The sequence below is a fragment of the Wolffia australiana genome, chromosome 7, assembly GCF_029677425.1.
Source record: "Wolffia australiana isolate 7733 chromosome 7, ASM2967742v1".
NCBI lineage: Eukaryota > Viridiplantae > Streptophyta > Magnoliopsida > Alismatales > Araceae > Wolffia > Wolffia australiana.
Window position 1 is genome coordinate 16,761,794 of NC_135841.1, and position 10,088 is coordinate 16,771,881.

General features: G+C 37.7%; 1 non-coding gene across 1 annotated transcript; it reads left to right on the forward strand.

Annotated features, from left to right (window-relative positions):
- The first annotated feature begins 1,957 nt into the window (after positions 1-1,957).
- LOC144706251 (small nucleolar RNA R71) lies at positions 1,958-2,066 on the forward strand. The gene has a single exon (XR_013582219.1). It is a non-coding gene; the product is annotated as a small nucleolar RNA R71 (small nucleolar RNA).
- Positions 2,067-10,088: the final 8,022 nt, after the last annotated feature.

Below are 10,088 nucleotides of genomic sequence, written 5' to 3' on the forward strand. Positions count from 1 at the left end.
ACCTATGGCATTCTTATGCTCCCTAAGTACTTTGAGCAATTCATTTTCTTGTTCGGGAGTGAGTGATGAGGAGATGATTACAGGTAAGGTTTTCTTCTCGTCTAAATATGCATATTTGAGGGATGAAGGTAGAGGTTTGAGTTCTAGGCCCATCTCGACTAAAGGGGAGTCCATGATCTCGTCATCTAGCTCTCTACCCTCGACATGTGATAAGTACTCTTTAATCGCGTCCTCTCCCTCATCCTCTGTACACAATTTTAACTCCTCATTGCTTCCTAAGGGACACTTCATCATTTTTGATATATCAAGTTGAACTCTCTCCTTTCCAATTTTAAACTCCACCGTCCCCTTCTCCCAATCCATAATCGTTTTTGCCGTAACTAAAAATGGTCTTCCTAAGATAATAGGAGCTAAGCTAATGTTTCCTGATATCTTTACATCAGTCACTGTAAAATCTACCGGTATTTCACAATTCTCAACAGTGATCATGACATCGGTTAACCTTCCCTCGGGTTGCCTAACAGTTCCATCAGCTAGGAGTAAATCCATATGTATTTCCTCCAATTCTCCAAACCCACACGCCTCATATAATGCCGTTGGGATGATGCTTATGCTTGCTCCCGTATCTAATAAAACTTTAGAGAATGTGTTTCCTCCAATTTCACATGTGATAAAAGGGGCTCCGGGGTCTCTCATTTTGATAGGGATGGCATTAAGGATGCTAGAGGCATTTTCAGATAATTTAACTACTTCCCTAGGCTTCCTAATGGTGCAAGAGTCCTTAAGGTACTTCTTTAGGGAGGGTGCACACCTAAGCATGTCTTCTACAGTAACAGTCATGGTGGCCTTTTTAAAATTCTCTAGCAATCGGTTTTCATAATCAAGGATAGGTTTTTTTCTATTTAAAGCGGAAGGGTAGGGAACATGCTGCCCACTCGTAGAGGGTAGAGGCTCCTCCACGTAGGGAGAATCCTCTCCTTCTTCCTCTCGTGGTTCATTCCCCTTCTTAGAATTCTCTACAGAATTCTGATAGGGATCCTGAAGTTCTTTTCCATTTCTCAATTTTGAGATTGCTAGAACTTCAGGATTGTCTCCATTCGTCTCATCGTGAATGGAGTGCTGCGCATGATGCAAGTTGCATGGATTTACTAATGGTTTCGTGGGAAGTTTATTCGATGTGCACGGGAATTCTGGAGTTATACCTTGGTGTTCAGGTGGTGCAGGTCTGAAGCTCTCTAATAGCTTCCTCATCTGCTCTTGAGATTCCAGCACTTACTTTGTTTTAAATTCCATCATCATTTGCATCTTCATCTCCATCTCCGCCAGCAACTTTTGGTTTTGCTTCTCTATCATATCTGAAATGACGGGGGTAAGTGAAGAAAAATCAGGTTGGTTCTGAGATGGAACCTGGTACTGCTGTGGAGGCCTGTGCTGGAATGGTTGTCTCTGCTGGAATGGAGGTTGAGCTGCCGGCTTGTTCCCTTGGTGGAAGGTCTCTCTGTTTTGGAAATTTGGCCTCTTTTGACCTGCCCACGGTTGTTGCGGCTGGTTGAAGGCCTTCACCTCTTCTTCCATGGCTTGGCAGGCTCCATCTTCATGTTCCCTGCTGAAGCAGAGAGAGCAGATCTTAGCTTTAATGATAGGAGAGTTACCTAAAAAGACATTCTTCAAGGTGGAGGTGAGCTCCTCCAATTTCTGGTTAGTCTCCCTTAGGCCCGCTTGTAGCTCTCCCTCCTTGGCGTTAACCTGCAGAACTCCTGCTCTTTTTGGCTGCAGGTTTCTCCCATTCTGATTGGCCCCAATCTCCTGCAAGTCAGTTTCTGCAACTCTCTCCAAAATATCGAAAACTTCATCCTCATATGCGGTATAAAACGTTCCACCCGTAGCGAGATTTACTTTGTTTTTCATAAAATCAGGGAGAGATTCATAAAATATTTGGGCTAGTTGACATTGCTCAATGCCATGGTGAGGACATTTCCTCAACAAATCATTGAATCTCTCCCATGACTCACTAAAGGCTTCTCCGTCATGAGGATGGAAATTGTGAATTTCTCTTCGATAAAAATTCATTTTGGAGAGAGGGTAAAATTTCTGCAGAAATTTTCCTTGCATCTCTTCCCAAGAATTAAAAGTGATTCCTAGATTACGATACCATGCAAACGCTTTATCTTTAAGAGTTAGAGGAAAATATTTCATTTTTAACATCTCTGTAGATATTCTAGGAACATTTTGAGAAGAGCATCTAATATGAAAATCATCAAGGAATTCTAAAGGATTCTGTGCAGGTAATCCGTTAAATTCAGGTAGAGAATTAATTAATGCATTATCGTATCGAAACAAGATACCTTCACCGATGTTCAGATTTACATCGGTTTGTCGTAAGCTTCCGGACGGTGTAGACCTATTCAACATAGTTCTTCTCCTTTCATTCTGATGATGTATCTCTTCAGCCATATTTCTCTGCTGAATTAATGGTTCTGTGACTGTAGAATCCGGGGTGGCGTCTCTACTAATTTTTTCTGCAGACTTCTCACCAGCTCCTGAGCGTGTAACTACCATAGATCTTCAGCACAAATGTTAGCAGAACAATGAGCTGAGGATTTTTAAGTCCTGCAGCTTAAGGAGAATCAAGAAAAGATTACTGAACAATTAAAAAACAAATTCCTACTGTAATACCGTGCTCCCCGGCAGCGGCGCCAAATGATAAGCTCTATTTTAGTGGTTTCTACTGGTTATTTATCAGTTAATGCGTGTGAGGATTGAGCTTATACAACGAAATTTATAACCTCACAGCTTAGGGCGAGTGAGGGTCGATCCACAGGGAGACGGCAAAAAAACAGCAGAAGAATTCTTTCTATCAAATCAGTTCTTTTAAATCTCAATACTCAAGTATAAACGCTGGTGAATGATCTTCAGTACAAACGACAGAGTTTTCTTTAAAAGTCTCGGTGCAGCAAATATTCAGTAAGGATTTCGTTTATTGAGGATTTGCCCTTGCCCTTTGGGGCAATTTCACAAACACCTAGCGGGTGTTTGTGCACGCGCGAGCGACTGCGCGTGGCTGCTGCCGGCGGCGTGTGCGCGCACGCAGTGCTGCTAGCAGCTTGAGCCGCTGGCGACCTAGGCTGAGGCCTGGGCCGGTGGCGGTTTGATTGCTGGCTGCGTGTGAGAAATTCTAGTGCAAATTCAATAGAGGGCTATAGATTTTTTTGAGGGAAAACAAGAAGTAGGATGAATTGAACACAAAAAACTTTGGATTAACTAAAACATAAACAACTCTGGTTGGAGATTGCTGAAGAACCTTGCAGGTTGCTTCAAGCCCAACCGAGGTTGTCCAAGAGGGAGAAGAATACGAAGCTGAACCTGCTCAATCACTTCGGCTTTGTGTCACGTCCTGTCCGGCGAGTCGGCGATCTTCTTGAGCGGGTACTCTTCAGCTTGCCTCTCCTCCCAGCTCCAATGGCTCATCAGCTACTGGAGGGTCTGCAGAACACCTTCTCTCCAAGCCCTAGCTTCCTTAGAGAAAATTCTGGACAACCTAAAATCAACTCTCAAGAGAGTATTTATAGGTTTCTCTTAAGTCATGCCCAGGGGCATTTTTGTAATTTCTACTTCTTTGAATTTTTGCCTGCTCCTCTTGATCCTCGTCTCTTTCCTTGATCTTCTTAACCTGTCTCTGAATGTTTACTAACAATAAAATGTTAAATATATTCCACTTGATTCAAAGGATCAAGTGGGGTTAGTGATTTCATAAAATGATGCATATGCATGATATTAGCATGAATTAACATTATAACTTTGATGAATGAAAACTAAAAAGTTTAATTATTTGATGACATATTTGAGAGTCATCAACTATAAACATTCAATTGTGGACTGACCAAGTATTTTATGGATTTTAAGTGTCTAAAAGTTCCTTTTGTCGACAGCTTATGTGAACCATGAGTAGTATCAGTGCTTTCATACCTAAGTCAGAAGCTTATGTCTTTATAGCAAATGTGTAGAGTATTTTACTAGGGGTGGATAATTAAGTATATTCTTGATTTTAGACACCTTGGTTGAACATGCCTTGTTTAGGCTTCCAACTTATGCCATCCGCAGACATATTTTTTTTACCCCTCATAGGAGACACTGTACCAGTCTAGTGTCTCCCTTAAGATGACCACTAGGACTCAATTCAATTCCTGAATGATTTATCACAATTTTACTACACATTTATCCAGTTTGCATCAAAATCACAAGTTTACTATACATTCAATAACTCTCCAATTCAAGCCTCATTTTATGGAGTTCTACATGAGAGCAGAACAACTCTTGCTAGACCCCACACACCGAACTATCTGCTCGGTCTGGACTTGTTTGTATAGTTTTACTTTGCCGTCACTCTCAAAAGTATCCATATAGATAAACCTTAACTGGCCTTCATACTAATGCCATAAGTATTAAAGACATTACTTGTACAGTCTTTCCTTGATCGTTATGGTTGAATTTTTATCCCACTCCACTTCCAAGGTTCTCACAAATAAACACCAATTCATTTGTTAATGTAATATACAATCAACTTGATCATTCAAGTATGAAATTAAAAACATATAAATATAATGTCAGGCATGAATATTCAAATAGAGTATTCTTAGTCAAAAAAATTTCTGGTCAAGTATTTCAAATAGAAAGTCTCAGCTATAAATGATTAATGGTCTGATATTTCAGATTGAGAATTGCACATGTAAACGATTTACGATCTAACATTTCAATCTACAGAACATATATTTGTAATTGGTTATTTGTAACGATAGCAGACATTTCAAGGTTATACCAAAAAATTAATTAATTATAGAATTTATAGATATTAAAGATGCACTAATGTTTTATGGTAAATCATAAACAGATTACGATGCAGATTTGATAGTTAGGACTGGATTCAAAATTGGAATTCACAATTGTAGTATAAATACCTTTTACTAAATCTAATGTTAATGGAAGATAAATTTGCATATTTTCATATTTAACTAATTACTTTTTAATAAATACTTATGATTTAAAATCAAAATCTTTAGCTAACAAATGAATTCAAAGGTAATACTTGTTTGTGTAGAAAATGTATTGTGATTGAAAGATTTCATGCTCCCAATTAGCTTTTCAAATATATGGTTGAGTTTATAAATCTAACTACTTCACAAACATATTCTACAATAGAATATCAGTCTAGTGACTGCACAAAAGCTCGTAACTAAGCTCAAGACTGAAAGTAATTCTTCATCAAAGTTTGATAAGCAGAAGTTATTTGAGAATGATTTTTTCATAAAAAAGTCTCATCCAATATTTCCATCGCTAATAACTTAGATTGGTTCATCATTGGAAGATGTTTTCCATCTCTTAAACATTATTATAATGACAATAATCCTAAATTCAGTTTTCAAATCTTCTAGCGTGATGAATGGATTCAATATTCTCACACATATACATGCATCTTCTGGGAATAGGATTTGAATCAAATTATCAGATACCAGATTCTGCATAAAAACGCAATGAAAGTGAAAATTTTGGAACAATTTAGAAGCTCAATATTTATGCTTTTTTCAAGATATTCATGCACAAATTACTGGAAATATTTATTGGAGTTCTTCTCGGAGTTTACCTTTTTCCTGGATAAACCACCCAACGAAGAAGTGAAATTAGCACAGCAAAAAATAAAGACAGAAAACTTTCTACGATGGACACACACTCTTTCTTTAATTCAGTATTTTCTTACCCTTACATATCATAAATTTTAATATTTCATTTCCATTAAAAATCTAATGGGTTATTATGTGAACATTTATGACTAGCTAAGGAATAACCCTGTTTACAAAAAAAATATAAATGTTGCTTATGTTATACGCATATTTTAAACAATAACCTCAATTGACAAAAGCAAATTGGATTATTCTATCTAAATCTTATGATTTATAATGATTTTTTAAATATAATATCCCTCATGTAGAAAATAGATTTTTGTAAACATTTGCCTTTTTATTTTGATTTTTCTGTAGATTCTTGGTTTGTGTATTCCTTCAGCTGAATTTTTTTTATGATAAAATACTGCACTGCTTCTAGATCTTTAAAATATCCATTATCTGCGTATTCAAAAAAAATATTTTTGAAAACTCTATTGTTTAACTTTATGGATACTATATTTTTAAAAATAAATATAATGCAGTGCTTGCGCATATGAGCAGTTCTGTTGAGCAAAAGGTAATTTTAGAATTTTAAAAACATCAACATTATTCGTAAATATGACCTGAAAATTTTCTACTGATTTTATTGTTAAAAAATATAACTTATTAAAGGGGATGAGTTTTTACTATTTCTATGTATGTATCTGAAACTCACTCAGTCAATCTCACAAGGGAAATAAGATAATTCATAGCAGTTGAATGCCATCATGGGAGAGCTGAAGACAACCTAAAGTATTTTTTAATGAGTTTTCATCATTTGTGAAACATTTGTAAAAATTACAGAAACTTTAACCGATAGATAGCAGCAAAAACAGAAACTAAAATGGATGGCTAAAGAGGTCACTTTGTAATTCAATTTCTATGTTTTGCACAGTACAGATGCTTTGTGCAGAAAAAAAACATACACAGCTGAAATGGGTTGTCGTCGTAATGAACCTAAATTTGAGGCTCCCTTTTGTATGGTAAGGAAATAAGGGAGCCTAGAGGATCTTAAGGCAGAAGCTTTTGGGAATCAAACTTTGATTTTAACAAAGGGGGAAAATCCTAAAGCACATGGGGATTGGTACTTATTTTTGAAATCCCGTTTACTTTTATGCTTTTTACAGAAAGGTCATTAAGACCAAGCCAGCATATTTCGTCTATGTGAGGGCATGTACTTTGTTGATTTTCACAATGTAAGAATTCTAGAGTTTCTTTGGCCTGGGTGGTTTGGATCTGTTTATTCTCTTGTATTCCTTATGAAAAATGTGACACCCTATAAAACTGGACTGTGTTCTGAAACATCTTCATCCAAAAGTAGGTTCATTATTTCAGTCTTTCTCATCCAATCCAAAAATTTAAAGGTAGTTGGGCTCTTCAACCCCAGCATACCGATGTTGAGAGTCATTCCCACACAGGCTGATAAAGCAGCATCAAGGTTATCACAGTAAAGACAACAAAGATGTATCATGTATGTATGGGTACATTGAAAATGTCCAACCCCCTACTCATAAGATTCAGGATCGTGGGGATTGACTTGGTACATCCTTGAAAGTGGGATGACTTATCACATCCTTGAGACTAGGATCATGCCCTCTTTCTAGGATTGTGTCTATTTTTAGGGCGATTTAGGCCATGGGTTGTGCCTATAAAAGGCCAACCATTTCTTTTGTTTTCTACGCCCTTGATGTATTCACTTTTCTCCTTTTGAGTGAAGTTTAGTTTCTTGAAAGTTCATTTGAAATAGAAGTCTCTTCCTCCTCTATCTCTCTCTTGAAGTTAGTGCTTTCATGACGGTGACGAAGTGGGGATGTGATGAGGTTAATGACTATGCCTTCGTGTTTCTCCTTGTATCATCTTGGGATCATCCATGACAACTTTTGTAGTTGTTCAAGTCTAAAAATGCTTCCACGAGTGTTTGCAGCCAACAACTGACATCAGAGCTACGTGTTGGAGGAGATGTGTTAAGACTTACGAAATGGCAACTTCTATTATTTATGGACAAGACATTGAGAAATTGAACATCTCGGTCAACTTCAGCCTATGTCAACAAATAGTTCAGGACATACTGATAAAAAAAAGTATGTTATTGAGGCTTTGGATGATTTGAAACCTGAAAGTGTTAAGGATGCCAATTGGAGACGGATGAAAAAGAAGGCCGCCAGCACTATTCTTCAACATTTGTTAGATGTTGCGAGATACCATGTTTTCGACCTTGAAGATCCTGCCCATATGTGGAAGACATTGGCTCGATGATACGTGGGGAAGACGTCTATGAGCTAAGCTTTGTTGAAAGCAAAGCTATTTGTGCTTAGGATGGACGAAAGTACCAAACTGCATGCTCATATTGATCAAATCCAAACCCTTTGTGTTGAATCACAGAAGTTTGAGGACGACTTGTTTGAGGAGAACAAGACAATCATCTTGTTGATCTTGTTGCCTAACGAGCATGAGAACCTTGTGACGGTGATGTTTCATGGGATGAACATGCCGAATCTTGATGATATAATTTTGACATTGATGGAGTTTGACGGAAGATGGTCTGCATCTGATAATGATTAGAGTCTAGATTTTTTTGTGCAAGGCGGTCAATAAAGATGTCGTACGAGTGAGAGAAGCAATACCGGGAGAAGAAAAAGGGATGGTCCAAGTCAAGAGCCAATTTGTTGGAAAACCAGGAATAACATTAGTGTCATGTCATGTGGTAGTTAAGGCGTGATTGTTCGAAGCTGAATGGTGGTAGTGGAACAGACGGAGAGACAAGTTCTGCTAATGTCGCAAATGTGGATGATAGTGATGATAGTGAAGTATATTCTGCCCTAATTATGTCTACAAAGCTGACGGGCATGTGGATCCCTGATTCTGACTGCTCTTATCATATGTGCCCACATGCTGACTTGTTTGACTCCTACATTAATTCAACGAGGACTGTTTCTATGGGAAACAATGCTCCATGTGAGGTTGTTGGCATTGTAACTCAAAGATTTGAATGTTTGATGACATGGTGAGAATGTTGGGGAATGTGCTGCATGTACGGGCCTTGTGTTAGAACTTGATTTTGATTGGTGTGCTTGAGGTGCATGACTGTTCTTATCGGACCGAGAATAGGGTGCTCAAGGTTTGTAAATGTTCTCTTGTCATTATCAAGGGGAGTCAACTGCAAGCCAACATTACAAACTTGAAGGGAGCACCATTGGAGGTGGAGCTACTACAAAAATACCCCATGACTCGTCAATTGATGACACTTGCAGCTAGGCCATGTGAGTGAAAAAGCATGCAGATGTGTTATGCTCGTGGACTACTACTCGGGGTTCAATCGTGTAATTTGATGTTGATAAGCCAAAAAAAGGGGTAAATTTTATGTGATTTTAAACCCTTGTCATTGTCAATTTTAGCTTATACAATAAAATTTGTAAAACCCTAACTTAAGATGTATAGTGATAAGTAAAGGTATCGTCCAAGGGAAGCTAGTAAGGAATTCAATTTGATGATTTTCTTGATAATTCAACCTTAATTAGAGTTAATCTGATCTTCAACGAAGATCAAATCAATTTAATTAGACAAGGAGGTTAGCAAGGGGGGTAGAAAAGATGAGAGGAGTGGAAGAAATAAGGGGCTCTTTTTTTTTTTTTTTAATTTGGCAAAAATCACGGTGCCAGGTACGTCCAACCCTAGGGTTGTGCCCGTAGTCCGATCCAGCCGTGCCCTGGATGCTACCCAGGGGGTTTTTATTTATAAAGTGTAGTGTTTTTCAATGTTTGTGGGCGTGGATCGAGTATATATATCCCAATTACACTTGGATCCCACTCGTCCACGCCCATAGTTAGGGAAAAGAAAAGATACATGAGTGATACCTCGCGGACGCTCGAGGAAGTGTGTTCGTCGTCGTTTCTTCGGAGCGGGTCCACGAGGTCATTGTAGCGCTTGGTGGCGCTCTAGTCGGGGTGGTTGATAATTCAGATTTTGAGGTAATTAGTGATGAGTTAACTTCACTAATTAGTGTCGTTGGTTTATCCGAATTAAAACAACAAAAATTTATAATAACCTTACTAGCATAGGGAGAGTAAGGGTCGATCCACAGGGAGCAAGGGTTTTTTTCTTAGGAATTTGTGCTTTAGTTATGTATTTTTTAATAATTTTAGAGGTAGGTTTACTACATATGAAGATAAATAACTAATTAAATAAAAATATATAACAAAGAAAAATAAAATATTATTATAATATTATAATAATATTAATAGGCAGAAAATAATTTTTTGGTATTTTTTAGGAGTATTTGAAAGCTAAAACAAAATAGGAAATGAAACAGTTTGGCGCTCTGGACTTAGTCAAAATTTGGCTAAGTCCGGATGCCAAATGGGGAAGGTGCCTTGGTGGAGGAGAGAGAAACAA